We start from the raw sequence: 24,286 nt of genomic DNA, 5'->3' as shown, positions 1-24,286 counted from the left end.
ACCCATTTTGCAGTGTTTATTGACCGGCTCGGTATTAGGGCGGCCGCTAACACATCTTTTTCAAACAGATTATCCTACATTTTCCGTCGAATAATCAAGTAATTGACCCGCCCTCAACACAGCCAATAAGATTTGCCCGAGATAAAGGTAGCAATTGCATTACCGCTCTAACGATTACCGTTTAAGGTCTGCAAACACTAACCGCCGCTGAGATCACACCTACATAATGTTATATGTACATTATACATGTAATAGTGTCTCTTCGCTAACTTACACGATGCTTCAACAATTTTCTGTTGAGTAAACCTAAGGGGGGGAGCTGCCTGTTAGCTACAATGAGGTCAATAACCTCTTCTTATTCTTCTGCCGCCGCCGCTGCTGCTTCTTGACAAGCAAACGGCGCGTTTCGTGCTTGACTGCCCCCTCTAATTTGAACACCTAAAGCCGAGCCATTATAGATTGTTCGCAATGACAGGTTATATTTTGGGATAATACAACCCTAGTGCTTTTTGGGAAGTTCCCAACTTTGTTTTCTTTCTTTTCGTCAGCTCCGTGTGCTAATGTTGTCTTTAATAAAATCCCATGTCTACTAAATTGTTTTTTGTTTTTTTTTATTACCGCTTATAAGGTATTTTGGGGGGGGGGGTGATTTTCTTCCACAACATTCTCGCAGTATTTTAGCCAAGGGAAATCCCACTTTTGGTTATGTGGTAACTCCATTGTCATGCCATTTTGAACATTGACATGTTGTCACCATCTGGGTGAAATTTCAGCTCCCTGTGCCTTCTTTTAAGGCTCTGCCTTTGACGTGAAATGTCTTTGTTGTAAAGATCAGAGGATTGAACAAAATACTGCAAAAGGGTTAAGCACACAAATAGCGTTGCCATTCGACCACTAGGCGGTGCACCAAGACAAGCAATGCAACTGTGTCAAGGCGCTGACTTTTTTGAATCGGAAATGATCCCAAACTTTTGAGGGGAGGGCGAGTAGTTCTCTTTAGAAACCATTTCCACACTATGCATGTATGCAGGAAAGGTCCACGTAGAAAACTCTTCATATTTGACTTACCGGACTTGGTCGACTTTTTCCCCCTCCAAACTCCTCTATCTTTATGAATGGGTTATTATTTATACATCTGTGTGTAGGACATAGAGATACTGCTTACCATTGGACACTACGGGGAAGAACATGAAGGATTGGCTTGATTGGATTTTAGCGTCTGCATTACCTGACCCAGCATGGCGCTGCGAAAGATAGCAAGGAAACAATCAGACTGTGAGCACACTGAATGTAGGGCAAACCCTGCCTTTGTACCCAGCAGTCACAAATGTTCACAGAACAGTGCAAAACTTCATGAATGTCATTTGACAGCTTCGTGGTTACGTAATGCACAAAAAAAGTCAAATGGAACGGCGTCAGATTTTAGTCTCTGGTCATTTCAAATTTATTCATGTGCAGTGTTATGAATAATAACAAGTGATTAGCATCCGCCGTCCTCCAAGCGTTAACATTTCATTTCATTTCAATAATAAATGGGACATTAGTACTGTAATGGTTCACACAGATCAATTTTGTGCAAGTGGCGTGGTATTAATTCCCGCTAAATGACCATTCACAATGGCCGTTATTGACTGACAGCCAGTGGGTCTTGCTGTTTCCAAGAAAACCCTAAGTGGTGCAAAAAAAATGGGGTTCTCATAGAATAACCTCAATTCAATATTGGAAATCACTTTGGAATCAAATGAAAGCTTAGAACTATAGATGATTTTAATGCAGTTTTTCTCAATTATATTTTGCCAAGCCCCACCTACGAAAGAGAAACATTTTCGCCCCCTTCCCCCCACTCGACGCCCTGACTATAAGATTATTACAGATAAAAATTGTAAAAGTACATTATACCTTGACCTGTATCCTTTTTTACATTAAAAGAAAAAAGCAATATAAATCAACTTTCAACAACCTATTTTTTACAGCGTTTATACGGGTTACAGCTTAGTCTAAAACAGAAAAAAGTGCATCAAAGAGCCTGAAACTTAAAACAAAAAAAATTCTTATTTTATTGCATTTATACTTTTATTATATTATTATTATTATATATATTATTATTATTATAATAATAACTAAGTTGCAGCTTATAGTCAGAAAAATACGGTACCAACGTATGCACCTTTGGCATCAATTTGGGTGTGTTCTAAAAAGAAAATTTTTGACGATTCAAACTTAAAAAAAAAATCCTTTTACAAGCGCGATTTACATTAAAAGCGGTAAGCAGCTCGCTTCAATGTCTAACCGTTTTCGTTTATCACAAGCGATTCCAATCAAGTTTAGCCAAACGCTAAAAGTGGTGATTGTTTGCAACTGCCTGGAAGCCTTCAATGGAAACAGCATTATTGCAAGATCATTTGCAAGGCCCTCGATTGAATCCCGATTTGATTACCATGATAGATTTGACTTTGGATAATTGCGGGAATGTCTCCCATTGGAACTCGCAACGTCTCCTTTTTGCTTTGTGATATTTCTCGCCGGTAGGTGTTCTGTTTACCCTGACAAGTATCTCTCCCCAATCGCATTACTATTGATTGCGCAGTAAACTAAATTTATAGCACTAATAAAGCAAGGTTTGCTCAAAGATATTGCGATGTGTAATGCGGAAATATCAATACGCATCTTGGGCTTGAGGGGCAACTTCTGATTTGTAATGTCTACAAACATTGACTTGTTACAAGTGTTACTGGCATGACAACTCATTTGTTGCCTCATTGGAAGCACAGTTTCCATGGAAAAGCAGCAAATTGCCCCCTGGAGGAACTTGAAGGAACTTCAGGAGGTACTTGAGATTTTAAATTAAACAGACATGCAAAAATCCTTTTCATTGTTTCAGGAAAATATTGGTTCATAAAACACATTTTTTTCAGTGGGTTATTCAATTTCATATTTTTAATTAGCCAGATTCTACCCCGTAAGAGAATGGTTTGACCCAACTTGGCACGTGCCACCTCTCGTTACCTGTCAAGTTCATGATTTATGTTTGTGAACGCACCTTCTACTATGATCCCAAAAGAGGACACTAAGTTGAATATTTATTTACAATTATTTCTTTTTGAGCACAGGTCGGACCCTTAATGTTGATTATTTTTTGGGGACATATACATACATTTTTGTAAAGAGACCTCTACTGTAATCTCATAACAGGACGCTTTATGTTGAATATTTTTCTGTGGACATACACTTATTTTATTTTATTTTATTTTATTTTATTTTATTTTATTTTATTTTATTTTATTTTATTTATCAGACCAGGTCTGATACTTTATATTGATGATTTTTTTGTGGAAAAAAATTCTTTATAATTGAGTTATTTCTTTTGATAACAGATTTCTTCTATGATCCAAAAGAAGACACTTTAGGTCACTTACTCTTTTGTGGACCAATACAAATGACGTTTGAAAGGGTGTGAAGTTTAACAAACCAGACACTGATGCAATTTTTTTTTTTTTAACCCAAACACTGCACTGGTTAAGGGCTACTTGGCTGAAAAGATATTTCACAGGGTGTACATCAGCGGAAAAGGCTGAGGAACCATTGCTGTGTAACACAACAAACGGTCCTCTTATACTCCATTCATTTATTTCTCGTCTTTGGCGCGCTGGCTCTCCTTCTTGCAGGGGTCATGGGTTAGAGAAACCTTGGCTGCTTCTTCACAGCCGGGCAAGATTTGGAAAGTAAAAAGCACTCATTCATAACTCCCATCGCCAAAGTCAAAGTTTACTCTCGCATATCTGCGCGTTTCCCTTGCACGTCTAACTACCTCAGTAGTTTTTTTCAGTGCCCTTTAGTCCCTATTCAGTATCCGTATGAGTGGCAGCTATGGCATTTACCTATGGCAAAGTCCCTTGCAAACCAGCAGGGAACTCATTGGCGTCAGGCGTAGCTGTCATGTAGCCTCATGGGTGTCTCATCACATGATGTCACCTCCTCCCCCGCGCTCATTTTTTTTTTGTTATTGTCCTTTTTCTGCACACATTTTTATAACCAAGCAGCTTTACGCAAACGTGCTACTCAATGTGACTTTGGTTTGTTTGGCATGTCCACACTGGACTTGGAAATACAAATTTGCATTTTAGGGATTCGGTGGGGCACAAAGTCATTCGACTCCCTTTCAATGAGCGCTCGTGTTCTGTGTTGCTGATGATGTCACGTATGCGTGCAAATAAACAAAGTGGGGCTGCGACCAACAATTATTTCAATCATTGATTAATATGTAAATGACTGAGAAACTTAAAGCAGTGAATGGAAAATAGTTGAAAAATTCCACTCTTCTATTAAAACAAACCTGAATATGATTTCAAATTAACAATGAACAAACAATATATCTTCATTAGGGATGTTCCATACTAGTATGTGCATTCACTGATTTTGATACCACTAGTACTTGTGTTACTCAAAATATCACTCCCAAACAATGAGTTATTTAAAAAAAAAAAAGTCATTGAAAGGCTTGCAAATGTCATAATGTCATATCATCGGCAGCTAGCGCCACCTGGTGGTTCTGGGGTGTGAACACAAAAACTTCTATTGCACCCTATTCGCAAGTTACCCTTGAAAGGACTAATACAAAAATCGGGGAAATGCATGATAAAACCATGTCTAAAAATGGACATTTTGAATGGCAGTAAATGAGCCTGACATGGGCTAAATTTGACACATGTTGGGTGTACCTTTCAACCCCCCCTATTTAAGCATTTAGAATGGATTCAGCGTGGCATATTCACAGTCGTCATGTTTTGAAAATCCATGCAATATTTTAGCCTCTTAGAGATTTTTTTTTGTGTGTGTTTTCTTTTAAATCACACATAAAAAAATCAACAGAAAACCCGAGCGGGGATGGAAATTTCCCCTAGGGGTTAAAACCTCTCGGGTAATAAGCAAAAACATTTACCATTTCTTTGAAAAAGCAAATGTTTTGTTTGAAGAACATCAGGATGCTTTCATGGAAGGCTGCAGAAACCAGAAAATATAGAAGTATTATTTGAGAGCTAATTACATGCTTACGATTTCTATATTTGTCCTTTAGAGGAGAAACGTTACAGCGAGATCACGGGTCAGCCACGTGTATGACAAGCTTCTGGAAATATCTCTGTCCACTGGGATCCACGGCCCTCAAATATTCAAGCAATGTCCAAAGTTTGCTGTCATTCTTTCTCCACTGTCTGGCACCACAATTGAGCTTCTTCTTCTTTTTTTTTTATGTTTACCACTGAAGCAAAGTTGCGCTTGCAGATCATCTTCTCATGGATTAGCATGGCAACAAAGGATAGGCTTAGCTTTAATTCCACTAACTCTTCACCAAGCTACTTGTTACCTTGTCTGCTGTTCATGTGGATTAGCAACCTGACCCCCCCCCCCCCCCCCCCCCCAATCCCATTTGCCAAATATATTTTATTCTGTGGCAGACACTTTTTACTGAAATGCCGGTTAGCTTTTTCTTGGAATCGTAATCTGCCATCAGCCCGTTTGAAGTAAATTGCATGTGTTTTTGTGGGAAGCTGCTCATACTCGGTAGTCGCTCATACTCGGTAGTCAACAGGGCGTTACTGTGAAATGCGCTGTTGCATTTAAAACTATGTTTTGCCTCAGCACTATTTTAAAATGACACAGTGGCTTAAAATTAATTGAAATTACACATTTATTTTGTATTTATTTTTTTTAATACATTTGCGTAAGCTAGAGGGCAGTGTTGGCAGTTGCTTACATTGTAAAATCTTCGGATTTAGAGGAACAATAAAATGGGATGTGGCAGCGCTTTGCTAAAGTGTGTGATCGTTTTAACTTTTAGGACACTTTGTGTCTAGTAGATTTGAAATTAATAAGTTCAATAATCGGCTAAAATTTTCAGTTGAATAAGATAAAAAAAATCCACTTTTGATGAAATCCACTGTTTTTTCAAATATACATTTTAAAAAGTGCACTAGTATATTATTATTATTACTTTTATTTATTTATTTTGTTCATGGAACTGAAAGAGTTAACCCTTGCTCCGTATTTCGTCCATTTTTGGGTTTTCTTCCATATCATTTTCGCAGTATTTTAGCCAAGGAATGGCACATTCTTGGTACTGTGATAACTAAGTAATGGCGCCATGTTCAAAATGTTCTCACCATCTGGGTGAAATTTCAGCTCCCTTGTCTTCTTTCAATTCTTTCCCTTTGATGTGAAATGCCTTTGATGTAAAGCTCAAAGGATCGGATGAAAATACCGCAACAGGGTTAATCATTGCCCCTCTATAAACTCGTAAAAAATGACTCTCAAACTGTGGAAAAACCTCACTGCATTTTTTTTCAAACTATTTTTTTTTTACAGTGAGCATTTTGAATGACTGAATGGTGTGGTTAAGCATTGCGGGTTTCTCGAGCAAACAAATGGGGAGGCGTGGAAAAGGAATTTCAGGCCTGCTAACTGATGACCGCACCATTGACAAAGCTTCTTTCAAAGATTATCAAAGTGGTATGACACACACACACACACACACACACACACATGCTCACACCACACCCATAGTTCCTCGTCTGATTTATTCCGTGGTCACGCACGGCGGTTTCCTAATTCCGCTCGAGGTCCATATTAACGAAGTATACTTTTCTGTGGCGGATTTTATTCCTGGCTTTGTTTAAGGTTATTGGTCCATCCGCAGCCAGCAGCGTTTAGTTCATTTCGACGTACGTCGCCGGCGCTCGGCACGAGTGCGGAAACGGCGCAGATAGCCAGAAGCTCCGGGTAACATTCCCCTCGAGTTGGAAGGAGCGCCGCGGCCCTTTGCGGTAATTCAGCCAGCCGCGTTTTAATCCCATTATCAGAGCGAAGCATACAACGAACAACAACGTGGCCAGCTTGTTTTCTCCGGCGCTTTGGGGCACGCGGCCGAGCGGTGGGGGTCGGAGAGTCGTGCGAGGCGGGCTTGCTGGAGCAGGTGACATCTGTGACCCGACAACGGCGGACACATGCTCCTTCCTCAAAGGCTTCTGGCACCCCGTCTGCCTCAGCGGGCCTCGTTGGGATCGTGCTGTAGCAATTCTATAATGTTGCCCATCTATACAGATAATGGCAACGTTAAAGGACTTTGAAGTTGTTGCAGAATTTTATATTTGATGGGATTGGTCGGTGGTTCTCAAATGGAGGTACCCCCTGGGGGTGAATAAAACATGCAAAAATATTTTATTTATTTATTTTTGTGAACAGAACTCTACTAAGATCCCAAAGAAGACACTTTAATATTTTTTCTGAGGACAAATATTTATTTATAATGATTTCTTTTTAAGAGTAGGTGTGAAATTTGATATTTTTGTGGATGAATATTTATTAATAATTAAGTTAAAGTGACACTGTGTAAGATTTAGACGGTTTTTCATGAAAAAGGAATAAATTAAATGATTATAAACGAGAAAAAAATACTTGCAAATAAATGAGTTCTTCACGACCAACTGTATGTTTTAAATACAATCATAGGTCTAATTATCATTAAATTATGTTACATGGGGGGTGGCACTCCTCCAGAGGTCGCCATGTCTGTTTTGTTTGGAGCGTATGCGTATATACGACTACAGATTTACAGTTATTAATCGGGTAAAGAAATTAGGTATGTTTGATTCAGGGTTTACTGTCCAAACTAATATGCGCTGAAGATATTAAATCTTTAATAGCTATTTCATAGATTTTTTTAGGTGACAAATGTTAAAGCCTTGGCAAAGGTCTACACTGTGTTTGTTCCCCTTTTTAATTTTTAATCGATCCAGCCTTTGGTTATCTTGGCATTAAATTATAAATACAATTACTGTAGCCCCTGTCAACAAAATATGAAATGACTGCATAAAAATCGAACCGCTTTGCTGATAATTTCTCATTGCTTTTGGCGCAGTGCAACTTTTATATACTAGATTGTAATTTTTTTTTTTTTTTTTAAGCCTCTTCCTGTTCTGGTATGCTTTGTTCTGCTTTCTGGCGCCTTAGCGGTATTCCATTTTGAATAGTCCTATTATTATATCAGCCATTATATTAACAGTCTGCAACTGGTTTGTTAATAAGCTCCAATGTTATAACCTTTGGGCAGAAAGAAAACCCATTTGTTTTTATTGTAAAACCTTGACAACACGTTCAGTATTCAGGAAAATGGTTCATCATCAATTCTCCCTTAAGTAATAAGAACTTTTGGGGAAGCATGTACAGAGCAAGGTTTAAAAAAAAACATTCACAGCTCAATGTAGGGCAGCGACTCTCAAATGGGCGTACAAGTACCCCTGGAGCTACTTGAAGGCACTTCTTCAGGGGTTATGGGAGATTTGAACAGGTTTTCTGCTGATACCATGAAGACAAATTTCATGCTTTTTAGTGCTGTGACAAGAATAGTATTTTTTTTCTCAAATGGAGTAAATTAATTGAAATGTGACCCTTAAATCGTCATATGGCGGGCAATAAACCTATGGTAATTAGCTATTTAGCTTATTATGACATATTAAAAAGTAGTACAAAAATAGAATAGTAAGTGATCCTTATATATAATATTCTGTACATGTATTTAATTAGCACCATAAATAAAAACTGTATCAGGGATAATTAAATTTGATTTACCTTTAGAGTGACGTGAATGATTTACGGCCATATCACCTAGCGAGGTTAGCGTAGCCTAGCTTTGCCTAGCTAGCCTTCTTCGTATTTCTTGATTATCTCCAGCGTGATTTCCAATTCAAGTTTGAATTAAGCACTAAAATGCACGATTAATACGATATTGTAAGCACTCACACGAGATCAATTCTTTAGCATACCGGCAGCTTAGCAACACTGTGACACCGACCAATGGCAGACCAGCATCTTAGTGACGCAGACCAATAGCAGACCCGCTTTTTAGTGACGTATGCATTGACGTATGAGTGTGGTGTGACTCGCAGGGTCATACGCATGCACGCTGACCACAGATTTTGGATTTTGTCATCTTTGTTGATGCCGTAAAGTGGGAAAAATGCTGTAAAGGGGGGACGATAAAATTTCCACTTCATCATGTGAAAAAAACATAAGACAGGGACGTCGTAACCTAGGGGTTCACTGTATATGTGTTTGTGTAATGTATGTATGTGTTAATTTGTTACAGATTCATTACATGTATCGTATGTCATCAGTTATAAAATACGTGGCTCCTTGTAATTTTGGACCCATTTAAAATTGAGCATTGTTATAACTATAAAATACATGAGAGAATTTAAGCTGTACAAAATTTCAGTCTTAGATTACTTTGCCGTCACAATTAGCATATACACGTGTGGGCTTGTTGCATACTGCCTACGTTTGCATGTTCCAGATGAAATTGAAACGGTCCAGCTTCACTCAATCAGATGATTGATCTTTCTGCCTCCGTTTCTTCACCATTATATATACCCAAAGCATTAGCTGCCCGGCAAATTAACTGCAAATTAAAACAAAGGTTCAACTTTCACCTAATTGAGTTCTAATTTCCCGTCGCTGAACAGAATGTAGCTGTATAAGGAGCGGGATGATAATGAATATTACAAAACTACGCGCAATTTATATTCCCAATTATTGTTAAATGTTGTATGAATGCGCCCAAGTCAAGAATGACTTCAATTATCTTTTATCGGATATCACGCAATGCAAGATATACAGTGCCGCCATCTGTTCCCCTATTTCCCCGCAACGTTTCTATAAAGCCTTCAAATTCCTCATTTTGCCTTATCTCCTGCAGTGCACACTGTTTCATGCTTACTTTGCCTTCACCGGCTGCCGTGTCATTGTGCTCGTATTGCGCACAATGGATCAGAATTGTCAGAATAACTTAATAATGCACCCGCTCGCCTCCTGACCCTACGGTTTATTAAATGTGACCACTTTCAATAGCTGCGCTGCCTCCCATTTTGATGCGGGGTAATGCGGTGAGCGACGGCAGTCTTACTGTTGCTGACGGTGTGCGCTCGCTTCCGTGTCGGCTACGCTTGGCTGCGCCGGCTTGATGCTGCTGGCCGCCACATGTTAAAGGCACATATGGAAGGTTAGGAGTCCTCATCTCATACGGATGAGGTTCTGATTGTGTTTATTCGTGCACTGACCTTACTGCGCTAACCCCACCGTGAGAGCTGACTAGTCTTGCTAATGCAACTTTTGCTCCCGACTCCTGATAGCAACAACACAACCTTATTGTATAATCACGTTCAATAGGCATTTTACAGTGCTAATAATTGTAATAATTGAGCTGTTATTGAAATTAATTGTTATACGACACCTGTTGGCTGTGTTTTACCAGTAGTGCAGGCGCTACTTCTAGCAGTGCAGCAAGCTAGCAGTGCTTCATATAGGCTGGCATGATAGACGTGAGTGACGGCACACTTTGATGCTGTTGCTACTGATCACATTTTACCACACCATGCTGACTTAAATGTGTATTTTTTTTTCCACCTGACTCATTTGTCTTTTTGACCAAAATTTTTGAGGAGACATTTGTCTAAAATACAAATGCTTTTAGTGAGGAAAGTTGTGTTCAAATTTACGTAAAACAAAATAAATAATAAGTCGAACTGTCTTCTGGGCTTGACTTTGTGGTGAAGCAAAGCATCTTTTTCCTCCCCCTCATAAAAAGACATTTGATTTTAATGATTCACAGCACCAAGGTGAATGTTTCCAACCTGCAGTATTTTTTCTTTCATGTTTATGCTACCGCACAGCAAGACATTCTAAGGACGGTTTGGTTCTAATGTAGTGACGAGAATAAGCTTGCTTTTTGTTGGAAAGTCGAATATCATGCGTAGTTGTTATTCTTTTTAAAGTGGCATATCGGAATTCACGTAAGGGTGATATTAATTACTTTTTAATCATCTGTGACTTCTTGTTCCCCTTGACTCGTACTATTGTTAATTATAGTGGTTACACACGCCATACGGACCCGTTTGGCTTTGCCCGACATAAACAACAACTCTGGTTAGTTATTTTAAGGTTTAGCTTTTTAGCTTTTCTTCCTTATCTGAAATCGCACGGTCAAAACCGAGCACAATGACATTACGTTATGTTCCGGAAAACAGAGCTGTGGGGTGCGCGGGGTGGCCGTCTGTTCCCACTGTTAGCTTCGTCACTCCTACCGGCCTTCCAGATGGACGTGATCTAAGCTCTGCACTTTTTATCTGCGACAGCAGCAGTTTTCCTTTTGTATCATTTTAGGTTTCAGCGAATTCCAAAATTGCAACTCGTTATCTAATTAGAAACGGCCGTCAAAAACAATAAATTCAAGAGTTGACAGATTTAGGGGCGGCGCTCAGAGGGAGGATTTGATTACAATGTCTGCTACAATACTTTGTGGTGGTCTACTACAGGGGTTCTGAAGCGGGGGTACGGGTACCGCTAGGGGTACTTGAAGGAACTCCAGGGGGTACTCGAGATTTTAAATAAAACAAACAAGCGCACAAATATATAGAATATATAGAATTATTTAATGAATTGTTCCAGGAAAATACAAATTCAATATTCAATTTCATTATTTTAAAAAGCAAGATTCTCCCCCATACCAGAATGGTTCGACCCACCTTGTCACCTCTCGTTACCTGTCAAGTTCATGATTAGATTTCTACTAAAATCCCCAAAAAGTACATTTTAAGTTGAGGATTTTTCCGCAGACAAATATGTATCTATTTATTTTGTGCTGAAATATTTATTAATAATGAATGAATACAAAGAAACTTTAAAGGTCAAATATTCCCAGATTTACTCTGCAATGATTACCCCTCAACATCAAACTTTTAAAGTCTGAAGGTATTACGTTGCAAGTGTCGGCAAAGTTTTTTTTTTTTTTTTTTTAAGCCAGTCACTTCACATGACATGAATCCAAAAGCCTACTGAAAATGCGCAAAAACCAAGGATCATTCAATTATTCAGTGCAACTTTACTCTTATGTTGTGTTGGTCTGCTTCACAGTAATAATAAAACAAGTCCAATTCACTTGAGGCGCTCCGTTGCAGGAAGTGCGCGCACACACCACCCACTGCCTTTTTTTTTCCCTCTTATTCTTCACAGCACCTTTTGCTGCGAGTGCTACGGCGGGAGCGTCTTATATTAATCCTCATCTCACTTTTGGTCACTTGATCATTCCGTTTGACAGTCATCTTTGCTCCTTTTGAAATTTCCCATCTGACCTGTTGGCTATTGTTGCTACAGGCTTCTGCTACATTTCCATTCACTTTTTTACTCTGGAGAACACCTTTCTTATGTGGGATGTTCGACACCAGTTTTTTTTTTTTTTTTTCACTACAAGCACCCGACTCCTACCACGCCCACTACCACCTTTGATACATTTTAATTCATTACAATAGTAAAGAAAAAAAGACTCATTTTACACATTTTACTTAAAAAAAACATCAATGGTAATTTGTGTGTACTTATATATACATATATATGGGGGTCCTTGACTTACGACGTGGATCTGTTCTTAAGACGCATTGTAACCCAAATTTCAGTGTAAGTCGGAACACCATACTAATAATAACTAAAAAATACTAAATAATAAATGAGATTACTCAATATGTATAGCACTATAAATGATTGTCCTATTCTTCTGCCCCTTTTTCGTCTGATAAACTTTGTTCTTGCGCCGCATTTTAATTTGTAGAGAATTCTTGTTTTGAAGGGCCGTGCAACTGGAAACAGCGCGGCGGCCATTTTCGGCCCTGGCCTGCGTCATTCTGTTACAAGCCGTGCTGACGTGCCCGCGGCAGCAAGAATGGCAGCAGGGTCCATCTCAACCGTCACTTTTATTACGTCACCAAAACCCCAAAACGGAACATAGCTCTCGAACGGTCTCTCTTTCGAGCAAAAACGTGTTCGTTGGCGTTTCACCATTTTTAGACCGCTTAATAATGTCTATTTGATATTTTTCCGCCGAGATGTTTCGCCGGTTGAATTTTTCGTAGCAGAAGCCATTCGTAAATCGAGGTACCATTGTATTGAACTTTGTGTGTTTTGAGTCCACTTACAATTTTTCAGACATTTGCGCAATGTTGATAACGCTCATCTTTCCGCTCGGCTCAATGTAGCCGTCCCGATGTTCCGAGCCCCCCTTGCCTCCTAGTCGCGTCTCTTCCCGCCTGCCGCCATCCTGCCCGCAGCCTTTAATCATCCCCGTTTCCGCTTGCCTTGTCACATTTGGCCCCCGCGCATGTCTGTCCGGGCCTCGTCACAAAAGCGCGGCGCTCGCTTGGCTGACATCTCGTCGCAGCGCTGAGGGCTTCTGATGTCCGTGACACATGCGCTGACCTGTCCTCTCGCTTCTCCGAGCTCTGACATCATCAAAGTGGGACGCGCTCCTGCCCTGAGGGCTTTTAGAGAAGAAGAAAAAATAAATTACTGTTTTAATTTTCTCATCATGAATTATTTTTTCCTATTTTGGAATTTCACTCCGGGCCTGTTTTCTACATCCTCGTGAATTCTCCTGTTGTTGGACAGACGTATCCTCAGATGCGTACGCATGCTCTACTCCCAACACTATACAGTGGACCCCCGGTTTACGACGTCCCTGCCTTATGTTTGGTTCACCTTACGACGTGGACCGCGCATTTTTATGTCCCCTCTTTACACCATTTTTTTCACGTTACAACATAAAAAAAACAACTTCGCTTCTCAAGCGTGGCCGAAATGTCTACTAGGGGCAAACGACTAGGGGCAAGGCGCTCATACGTCACTACACGCATCACAGCTTATGTCACTGCAATGCTGGCCTGCTATTGATCGGCGTCACGTATATACAATTTTGATGTTTTTAGCTGCTAATTACGGATCAATCTGGTAAACCGGGGGCCCACTGTACTAATGAAAGGATTTCCTTGATGGTAAATGGAGTCATCTTCTGTTAGCGTCAAATCACTCCATAGGTGAACTTGTTCCTCTGTGAGGCTTTGACAACCGCATGTAAATTGAGTCAAAGCACCCAGAGACTCTTTAAATAAAACATTAGGGTTAAGGACAAGCGTCTGCTTTATTCATAACGATCATAACGGGAAGTCTTGTCTCATGTGGAGTGGAAGGACTTCATGTAGGCTGGCATTATGGACTCCTCTGGCTGAAATGATTCTGTGTAGTCATTAGCACAATGAAGATGGAAGACTTGTCTCCCTTCGGCAGATTTTCACAATAAAGTGGTGCCTCTAAGGACAGCCTGAAGATGCTGGTCCAGCTCCAGTTTGTTTACTTTGCAAAACATGTACAGCACCTCCTGCTGTCCATAGTGAAAAACAAGTCTAAATCTTATACATTGTCCCTTTAAGCCAATTGAGCACTGTACTGATGAACTGTGACCTTTGGATGGCAGTGTTGCTCACGTTGGGGAAGAAAGATGTGCATACTACATATACATTACATACTTGTCATTTTAAGTAAGGAATGGAAGTCAATCTTTCATATTATACCACCCATGTTTACGAAGACATAGCACACAATATTGTGTCCTTAAAAGATGAGTGAAAATGAATGAAAACTGATAGTTAATGGCTCAGAAATTTAATGAGTTTATTCCAAAATAAAAACATAAAAACGACTCTCAAACTTGACACAGTCACTCAAGCAAAATAGTATTTTCATGACGCTCATTTTCTGAGCGTCGAACTCCCTACATCTCGGAATATTGTAAACAATGTCATTTAAAAAGAAGAGAACTACTTGTTCCCATCACACCCTGTGTAATCTTGATGTAGTCACGACCACATGACACAAAAAACCGCAACAATCGAGTACATGACATTAAACGAGCAAAATCAATGTTTTCTCTCTGAACCGTTCAAATGCGTCTGAAACAAAGTATTAGTGCAAGAGATAAAAATAACATTTTCAGTGAAATGAAATGTAGAAATTGAGTCGTTAGCGACTACATTTTTCTTTGACCTAACTCATCGTGTGTGTCCGTGCCAATTGGATTTATGTGCTCATCCGGCGTAGCATTGAGTTTAAAACTTGGGACAGCATGCCTGTTAAAATACCCTGGGAAAGGCCACGATCATTTTAGCCATGCACTGAAATAACCCAGACGCAAGGAAAAGCAGAGTTGAAAAGAATGTGTCATATGTTATGTGGCATAACTCCTTCTTGTGACTGGTCACTAAAGAGCTTAGATTTGAGTTCTTTCAGTGCAAAACATTGAGAGCACGTATATTTAGCATTTTTGCTCATTTTTCAAGGTTGACAGAATATTGTGTGCTATGCCTATGCAAACACGGGTGGTATCATGTGACACTGCCATCCAGTGGTCAACAGTTATCACTACAGTGCTCGATTGGCTTAATATTAGGTAAGCACTAGTCAAGGGTGTCAGCCAACCTCCATAAAAAAAAGTAAACGATGAGAATTCTCATCCAATGCACTGAAAGAGTTAAAAGGCTCCTTAATATCCATATCGAAGTAAAAAAATGAAAGTTACAGCTTATAAAATACGGTATTTGCACCATGCTAGTAAAGACGGCTAACTCTTAAGTTTGCCAGTCATTAAACGTTTGACTACGGGCAGGAGATAATCGCATATATTTCTTTCGTTTCTAGTTTAGTCGCAGACGTTTTTGTTATGTTTTTTGAAGTCTTCTACTCCTTGGAAAAAAATGTTAATTGGACATACCAGGTTTTCATCAGACAGCAATGTTGTGATAGTTAAAACCAAAGGGTCCCAATTACAGTGTGCCGGCGCACGTTGGCTTTTATGTCTGGAGGAGTATTTTTCTCCTAATTATTGTTCAAATGTCACACTCTGATCCAGTTTCTGTTTGGTCGTTTGATGTGAAGGTGAGCGGGGCCTCAGTGAGCTGCAATACGTCGGCGAGAGGCCCAGATTAGATCCTCCCCTGATGTCGCTGATCTCTAGCCGTCAAGAGCGTGCCGCTGGAAGAGAAATGGCAAAGGGGAGCCCATTAGGACGGGGCCACACTCATCCATCCGTCCATTTGGATTGACGGGTGAGAGCGGTGAGACGGCGGCGGGCGGGCGATGTTCGTTAATGCCTAGGCCGCTGCTAGAGAGTCCAATCAAGGGGTGGCGGCGGCGCACGAGGACCCTCCGACGCGCGCGGAGCTAGTCGAGCAAGGATCCGGGCCGGCCGAGCGTGGGCGCCTCGATTGATGGCTGCTTAGAGGAGGGTGAAACGGTCGAGGGATGGATGGGCTGCTGAAGAGAGCCGGAGCGGAGGGCCGGCTGATCAATCGCCGATGGTCCGAGCGCGGATCTACTTTTTGTCCAACGGCTTTCCTGTTAGCCCGCATGCCTCTCCATCCAGTTCCAGTGAAAATTTGAAGCTTGAATATTACAGAAGTCGTCTCTGCAAGTCAGGTGCTGAAGCTTGCTGCAAAAAAGCAGTATTCCATCAGATTGAATGCCTCAGTTTAGATGTCTCAAACTCAAGGCCCGGGGGCCTGATCTGGCCTGCCACATCACTTTGTGTGGCCCGCGAAATATTGATTTGACTTCAAGTTTCTGGCTTAAACTTTAGTTATTTTTCTGTCTTTCTCGTTTTCTCTCTTTCTTTATTTCTCATTTTTCTCTCTGTTCCTCCCTCCCTTCATTCCTTCCTTTCTCATTTTCTCTCCATTCATTCCTTCCCTCCTCCCTCCTTTCCCCTTCCTTTCCCCCTCTTTTCATTTGTTCTCCCCTTCCTCCCTACCCTTCTTCCACCTTCCTTTCTTCCCCTCTCCTTCACTCCGCCACACTCCTTCCTTTTTTTATCCCTTCTGTCCGTCCATCCATCCGTCCTTCCTCAGATTAGATGTTTCGATGTTAGATGTTTTGCATTCCTTGAACTATTCAAGTTTTTTAAAACCATTTAAAGGCGTTTCCAAACCTTCAAAGAATGTCTCCCAAAGTCTCATGAGACCCCGTTGTAAATTACACCAGAACGGTCACACTGACAAATCAGATGGTCCGCGGAGAGCATTTATCTGTTTTAAAAATAGATCCGGCTTCAGTCAAATCACGGTCTTATTGAATTAAAAAAAAAGAAAAAAATGATCTTCTCTCATCTCGTGGCAAATCCGCCGTCGTTCAAGGTTTTTTTTTTTTCTGTCGTCTTTCCTTTTAGCTCTGATTTCACAAGGATTATGTTTCGCTGCTGAGTGTCTGCATGTGATCTCATGACACAGTGACAAATGGTGTCCGTCTAGTCACATGATGCTTGCCAAGTGACTGATAGCTGGACGCGTCTAAGGCAAAAATGGGAGGCCCCTGCCTCCGAGCGCAGCGGAATGAAATCAGAGCAGGTTCTGCTCCATCCATCAGGACCGGCGTAATGAATTCCAGGAGGCCGAGCATGCTAACAAGTTCATTATTCCAGCCCGGTTTCGGAGTAATTACCATTTTGCATCCAAAGCTATTCCAGACCAGGTCGCTCTTGTCAAATTAAGTCAAGTGTGAATGCAGATAAATATTTGCATAAGGTGGGCTTTGGTGACAGATATCGTTGGAGCTGTGTTGGTCTTGGCATCGTGTTGGGAGATCAATGCGGCACCTGATTTGAACTTTTGCTTTCTACTTCACAAATGATCCCAAGAGACCTACATACTCTTCGTAATGAGCTTCAGTTATGATTTAAAATAGCAGCCATAATTAGGAGAACGTGAGCCTCTCCTGTTTGTCTTGGCGCTCCTGTTGTATCCAAAGCGAGCAGAATCCTCACGCGTATCCTTTTACCGAGGGCCGATCGGTTGATCGATTCACGCCGTGGCATTTGGAAATTCAGATTGATTCAGGAAAATGTCAGCCATTTGACTCCCTTTTCCTCATCCTGCTTCGTATCATTGACGGCAAGTGAAATGCGAAAATACCACCTGACATCAAATCGAGTCATTCGGCAAAACGACACATTTTGTCCTAACTCCTCAATCTGGTTTACCTTTGGGGGTTATTAATGCACACAAGATCTGTAATGTTTTAAAAACCCAACAATTACTCTCCATAATCACCACCGCTAGTTAAACAAATTAAATTACTTTTCAGGAGCAGTTTGACGAAACTCAAACCTAAACATTTCTGGACGTGGTTGCTGTTGCTACTGATCACTTATGAACATACCGGGCTGAGTCAAATGTGTCTGACTGATGTCACTTGTCTCATTGAAAAACAAAATATGGAGAAATTGGTAATGCAGTGGGTAGCACGTCCGCCTTACAGTTCAGGGACCCCGAGTTCAAATCCACCTTGCTGTGTGGAGTTTGCATGTTCTCCCCGAGCTTGTGTGGGTTCTCTCCAGGCACTCTGGCTGCCTCCCACACTCCAAAAAACATGCATGGCAGGTGTATTGGACATACTAAATTGTTCTTAGCTGTGATTGGCTGCGTGGATGGTTGTTCGTCCCTGTGTGCCCCGTGATTGGTTGGGAAGACGGCTGGGATATGCACCATCAAGTCTGCGACCATTCTGAACAAAAAATGACGGGATGGATGGGTCATCTGTGTTTCTAATCGTATTTTTTCATTTTTATCCAATTACACAAATACTCAATTTAAGCAGTATTTGCTTTTTGCTTTCCAAACCTACCTGTGTGATTTTTATACTTTGGTGTTCTAGTTGAAGAAATGAATATTGGCATATCAGACTTTAGTCCCAATTCTTCACTGCGATTTACCTCTGCGGCCTACTAATGCAGTCAAGAACTCCCATTTAACGCACTACAATTACTCTCCATAATCATCTCTACTTGTTATTCAAATGCATTATAGTATTGACTCCTCTGTGTATGAAACCACATTTTTGTGGTGGCCATGATAAATTGTTCCCCTGCAGCTTTTATTACCGCATAGTTAATATATAGCAGTCAAGACACATAATGTTTCAACAATTAAAAAAAAAAAAGGGTTTTATGCTTTTTTTCTCAGAAGCTTTCAATTTCTAATCGGCATGAAAATGGATTTTCAAATAAACGAGTAGAGTTGCCAAATGTGCTCAGACATATTCTGCAGCTTCAGAATGAATTTGTACTCTGGATGAAACGTTACCCCATTTTGGGCATTGTGTGTCCCCACCTCATGCTTTTTATCACTGTGTGCAAACCATAAACCATACACACTTTTTACATATACTGGAACCGCTAATGACGAGCCGTGCGCACCGCTCAGTTCAATTTTTAAGTCATACGACTTCAGGGGCTTTAAAATTACGAGGTGCCACGCTAAAAGGTCACTATTGTAATGAGTGTGACGTTCCGTACTTGAAAGGTTTAGATGAGGATTTTCCATCTCTCATTATAGTTGTTGATTTAACGATCCACTCCTTTCTTGAAAAGGTTACGCTGGTGTTGCGTTTGAATGCAATCAATGGTTACCTTTGATGACTCATGAGTTAAGATTTCGCTTTTTTGGGGGGCTGGTTGGGCCACGAGTGTAATGGAATACACTTCCCAGTATGCTGAATGGCAGTAAAACTAACCCATCAAACGTTGTGAGTTGGCCAGCCAACGCTTCAAAATAAAACTAAAATACTAATTAAGTGCCTCTCCCGTTTGTTTACATTTGAGCGCTAGCTTGCTAATTTTCTTGCAAAAAGAAAACTTTGAAAGCTGGAAAATTTATGTCAAAGTCTCTACTTGTTCTTGTGGAGATACCATCCTATACCAGGTCTAAAAAAAGTGGTATGGGTCCATCCATACTGACAACTAGTTCAGTATTTATGCCTTCATATTAAACAGTATTCTGAAGCAGTGCAGTCAAATCAGTTTACTCTCGATTTGAAAGCTATAGAGAAGTCTGCAGCACATGGATTTGTGAACTCGTGATCACAAAAGATATTTTGTTTCTGCTCTCAAAAATATGAACCGTGAGAGAAAAATGTGATAATCTACTAAATTTCTGCAAGGTGGAAATTTAGTTGCTAGGCAACTGTTGTTACCATTCCATTTGACAGGAACCCTCAAGATAAAGAGAATGGGAAAGAGGCGCTTTTGAGGCTGGGAGGGTTGCTTTTGCATAATAGACAAATGAGTGGAGAAAATGGCAAGGTCCCCACAATATTTTTTAAATTATTTTTTAATGGCCCCCATTTTTTCTAGTGACCATACAGACTGTAACAGACCCCATTTCCAAAACTGATTAGATCAATTTTAGGTGCTTTTAAATGTCAAATTTGCTCAACACATGGGGACATCTTCCCTTGAGCACTTTGCTCCATGTGGCCCTGTCATTTTTTTCTTCTTCTTTTTTTATTCCTTCATTTAGTTTGGCTAAGTTTCGTTCTTTTCCGCCTTTGGCGACCAGTGTGGTCTCTGACATTGATGCAAGATTTTCTCAACACGATTCCCCATTTGCCTCCTCAGATTGGGACTTGAGATATTTATAATCTCGGGGCACCGGTTAATGGTATTTGCAAAGTTAAATCAGTTTAGTGCATGTTTTCCATAATGGCTTTGACGACGTGGAGTTGCCGTCGGCTCTGTCTTGAATGGTGGAGGGATGACTCTAATTTGGGCTAATGGGTGAGTCAGCCGTCATCGTGTGTCCCTCGGTGGACTGCAGCACACACACACACACACACACTCATGACACAATAGAACAAGACGGCGGCACGTGGGCGGGGGGGTTATACAGTTACAGGTAGCAAAAATATAGACGAAGAGGTTAATCACTGGCGTATCTAATCAAATCATTTGTCATCAGATTAAATTGTTTAACCTTGCTTTGAGCCACTGTCTGTTAGGATAAAATGCATTTGTGTGAGTTGTGCAGCTGTCAAAAAGCTGTGAAGTGATTACCGTCGAACGGGCGCCGCGTTATATTCCAATCCATGCTGCTGCTTGAGAATAAAAGGTGCATTCAAAACTTCGAAGGGCGTTTGATTGCGAGTGGGTTGTTAAAATGTTATTCGACCAGTAGTGTGTGTGTGTGTGTGTGTGTGTGTGTGTGTGTGTGTGTGTGTGTGTGTGTGTTGGGGGTTTAAACGACGGATGACGGTTTCCCAATGTTCGACTGCGGCCAGGCAGGAGTGCTGCAGTGGCTAGTTTACATTCCAGAGTCGGCCAAGCTTCACCAACCTGAGTTCTGCTTAGACATGCACGCATTAATACATCTGCGCACGCCTGCATATGCAGTATATGCTGTACGCCGCACCTTGCACTTGAGCATTATTTATCGTTTTTCTCAGAATCATCAGCAAAATCGTCAATTGTTTCTTCCTTATTTTATAAACAAAACGGCTCAGTAACTGCGCACCGACAAATATACGCAGAAGCAGCCCCAATCATATATTTTACCTAGACCTACAAAATGTTGGAAATGTTGGTACTTTAGTCAATAAAACAAAAAAAGGCTCTTCAAGTCATATGTGTCAAGAGAAATCTGTGGAGAAGACTAAGACAAGGCCAAATGCTATACTGTAAAATAATAAACTCAGGCCAGCCAAGATTGACTTTTCTTACTCGCGAGGGACAACTAAGCTCACACTCTCGTGTTCGCTTCAGAGCTGTCAGCATTCAGCAGTCCCCGTTTGCTTTTATTCAATTCCCCGTTTGCTTTTATTCAATTCAACAAAGCATTGCGCAATGCAAGACATTTCAAAAAGCCCAACCGCAGATAGTCTAATCCAACAGCTGGGGGACAGTTCCAGGCCACACTTTTCTCCGTCAACAGCTCTAATTATGGTATATGATAAGGATATGATAATCATGAGCAAAAATATTACGGCAATGAAATTATTACGGCAATGAAATTAAACGCATGAGATGTGAATCGATCAAAGCAGTTTCAAACGCCTCTCAAACACAGGGCATCGTAACAGATGGACAACTGTTGTCGACGTTACAATATTAGTGGCATATGCTCAATAATGGCACGACTGTAATTGGCCATTGTTGTGCATTTTAGAAGCCTAAACAAATCCCTGTGCTCCATGTTCATTCACTGCACTGTATCTCATCTGAACAGGGAGTAAGGTAAGTGTTGAAACGGTCCCAGGAGAGAAACCAAACCAGCCAGTTTACAACTGTGCAGCGTAGCATAGACTTATCACCGCCTGCCCCCAGGTCCCATGAGACCTATTACCAGGGGCCTGACGGGTCTGACGCTCTGTGTGCAACCCGCAAAAGATCAACTACGTGAGATGACTCTATTAAGGGCAGGGATGTTCCCGGGTGCTCGTGGGATAACTACTGTTAGCTAACCTGGATCACCTGTACACTCAGAATTGAGCCTGACAGATTGTTTAAACTTCCAAGATGTTGCTTTTCCTTGGATATTACCGTAATTCCCCAAATATAGGACACACCCTTCATTTTAGTGTCAAATTCTGTTATTTTCTATGTTAGCGTGTATAGGACGCACCAACAGTTTGGCAAGAGTTCATTTCGTCATAAATACCTGAAGTTGCGCACCATCTGTGTTCCGCCACTTTTATGAATGTGTATATGCCAAAAGACCGCAATTAAAAAAACAAATCAAATGGAGGACCTTTCCGTGTTTTCTACCTTGCAACTGCTATTGAATCAGCTGAGACATATCAACCTTTACACCTTTACTTATCAATGTTTTAACAATATTCCTGTGTGTGAACAAGGGTGGACTCGGACTTTGGTTTAGTCTGCTGGCTTCTGTTATTGAAAATAAGCTAACACAAGCTTGCCGTTAGCTGCATCAGGCACTAACTGTTAACGGCCAACTGACTTCCGCCCTCTAGCTGGTCCGGTTACGGTAATTACCTCTAGCTGGTCCGGTTACGGTAATTACTGAAAGTAAAAGCAAGGCTGTTATAAAAATGCAAATCGGTGCATCAAAACTCATCTTATGTGGCTGACGGATAAACTTTCCTGACATGGTGCCGAATAAAAAAACACTAATCTTTAAAATAGTTTATAGGACACACCCATACTTTTGGGCTTCATTTTTAGGAAAAAAAAATGTCTTATATTTGGGGATTTACAGTACTCAATTTAATGCTTTATTGGGAACATCCTCCAGTTAATATTTTATTGGGAACATCCTCCAGTACATTTTAATAGCAACACCTGTCACCTTCTACAAACTCTCCACCTCATTTGAAAATCAATAAAAGCACAACACGGTGCATGATAGTTTATTGCAATGCTACTTTGCCATACTAATTAGTTTGTGGGTTGTGAAATAATGGGTCCAGTAGGGAAAAAAAAACAAAAAACTGCCAAAATGCAATCCCCTAAATTTTAGACAACTCAAAATGGGTGAGGACTGCGGTGGAACAGTGGCCTGAGTATTTCTTGAGTTACTTTCCCCACCTTTTTCTCACGTCGGGGTTTTGGTGAAGTCTTCTTCGGTCAATGTCAAGAACGCAGCTGCACTGGTGGAAATGTTATTCACGAAATGAAGGATGGCAACAATAATAGAGAGAACCATCCACATGGAGCTCCAGCAAAGAGCAAAATTACATTTTGTTACCTGTGTTCCAAAAAATATCTGCCTCTGAGCTGTAACAGATGATCTATCATCATGCCCTTGCTTTAAACATTATATATATATATATATATATATATATACATATATACATACATACATATACATATATACATACATATATACATACATACATACATATATATATATACATATACATATATATATATATATATATATATATATATATATATATATATATATATATATATATATATATATATATATATATATATATACATATACATATATATATATATATATACATATACATATATATGTATATATATATATATATATATATATATATATATACATACACATATATTAGGGCTTCACAATTAATCAAATTTTAATCGTGATCACAATATTGGCTGCCAGGATTAATTAAGCTGATCCTCAACGATATTACCATTTGAAAAGCCGACACTACTTGTCAAATCAAGCACTTTGTCATCCTACCACCAGGGGGCAATGTATGTAATATATATATAGTGCTAGCTGTCAATTGAGACTGATTTTTGAAAGAAAATTGGAATAAATTTGGTTTGAAATGAGTGAAGATAACATTTTGACTGCTATTTGATTAAAATTTGCTTAAAAGTAAATAACGTGCTTGGTTCTAAATTAGCCTCATTTTTTTCCTTTTTCCTGCACTCGGCATGTAAGTTGGGGGTGTTGCCCTGTGTGCTAAGTTTTTGCCATGTCTTGAATTGTTTAGAATATGATTAACTTTATTTATTTTGGTTTATCATTATAATTTGTAAGTATCATGCCTTGAAGCATTGTTTATATATTGCTTCTTTAAAATTCGGGCAATAGACATGTTTGACCAAACATGATGAATAACCATGATTAATAATCGCAATTTC

General features: G+C 40.2%; 1 protein-coding gene across 1 annotated transcript in view; it reads left to right on the top strand.

Annotated features, from left to right (window-relative positions):
- Positions 1-24,286, top strand: part of fut8b (fucosyltransferase 8b (alpha (1,6) fucosyltransferase)) — a 101,037-nt gene that overhangs the window by 7,324 nt on the left and 69,427 nt on the right. The window lies entirely within an intron of this gene.

The sequence above is a fragment of the Hippichthys cyanospilos genome, chromosome 20, assembly GCF_059441005.1.
Source record: "Hippichthys cyanospilos isolate Australia breed blue-spotted pipefish chromosome 20, RoL_Hcya_1.0, whole genome shotgun sequence".
In the NCBI taxonomy this organism is placed as follows: Eukaryota; Metazoa; Chordata; class Actinopteri; order Syngnathiformes; family Syngnathidae; genus Hippichthys; species Hippichthys cyanospilos.
This window is presented reverse-complemented; position numbering and strand designations above follow the sequence as displayed.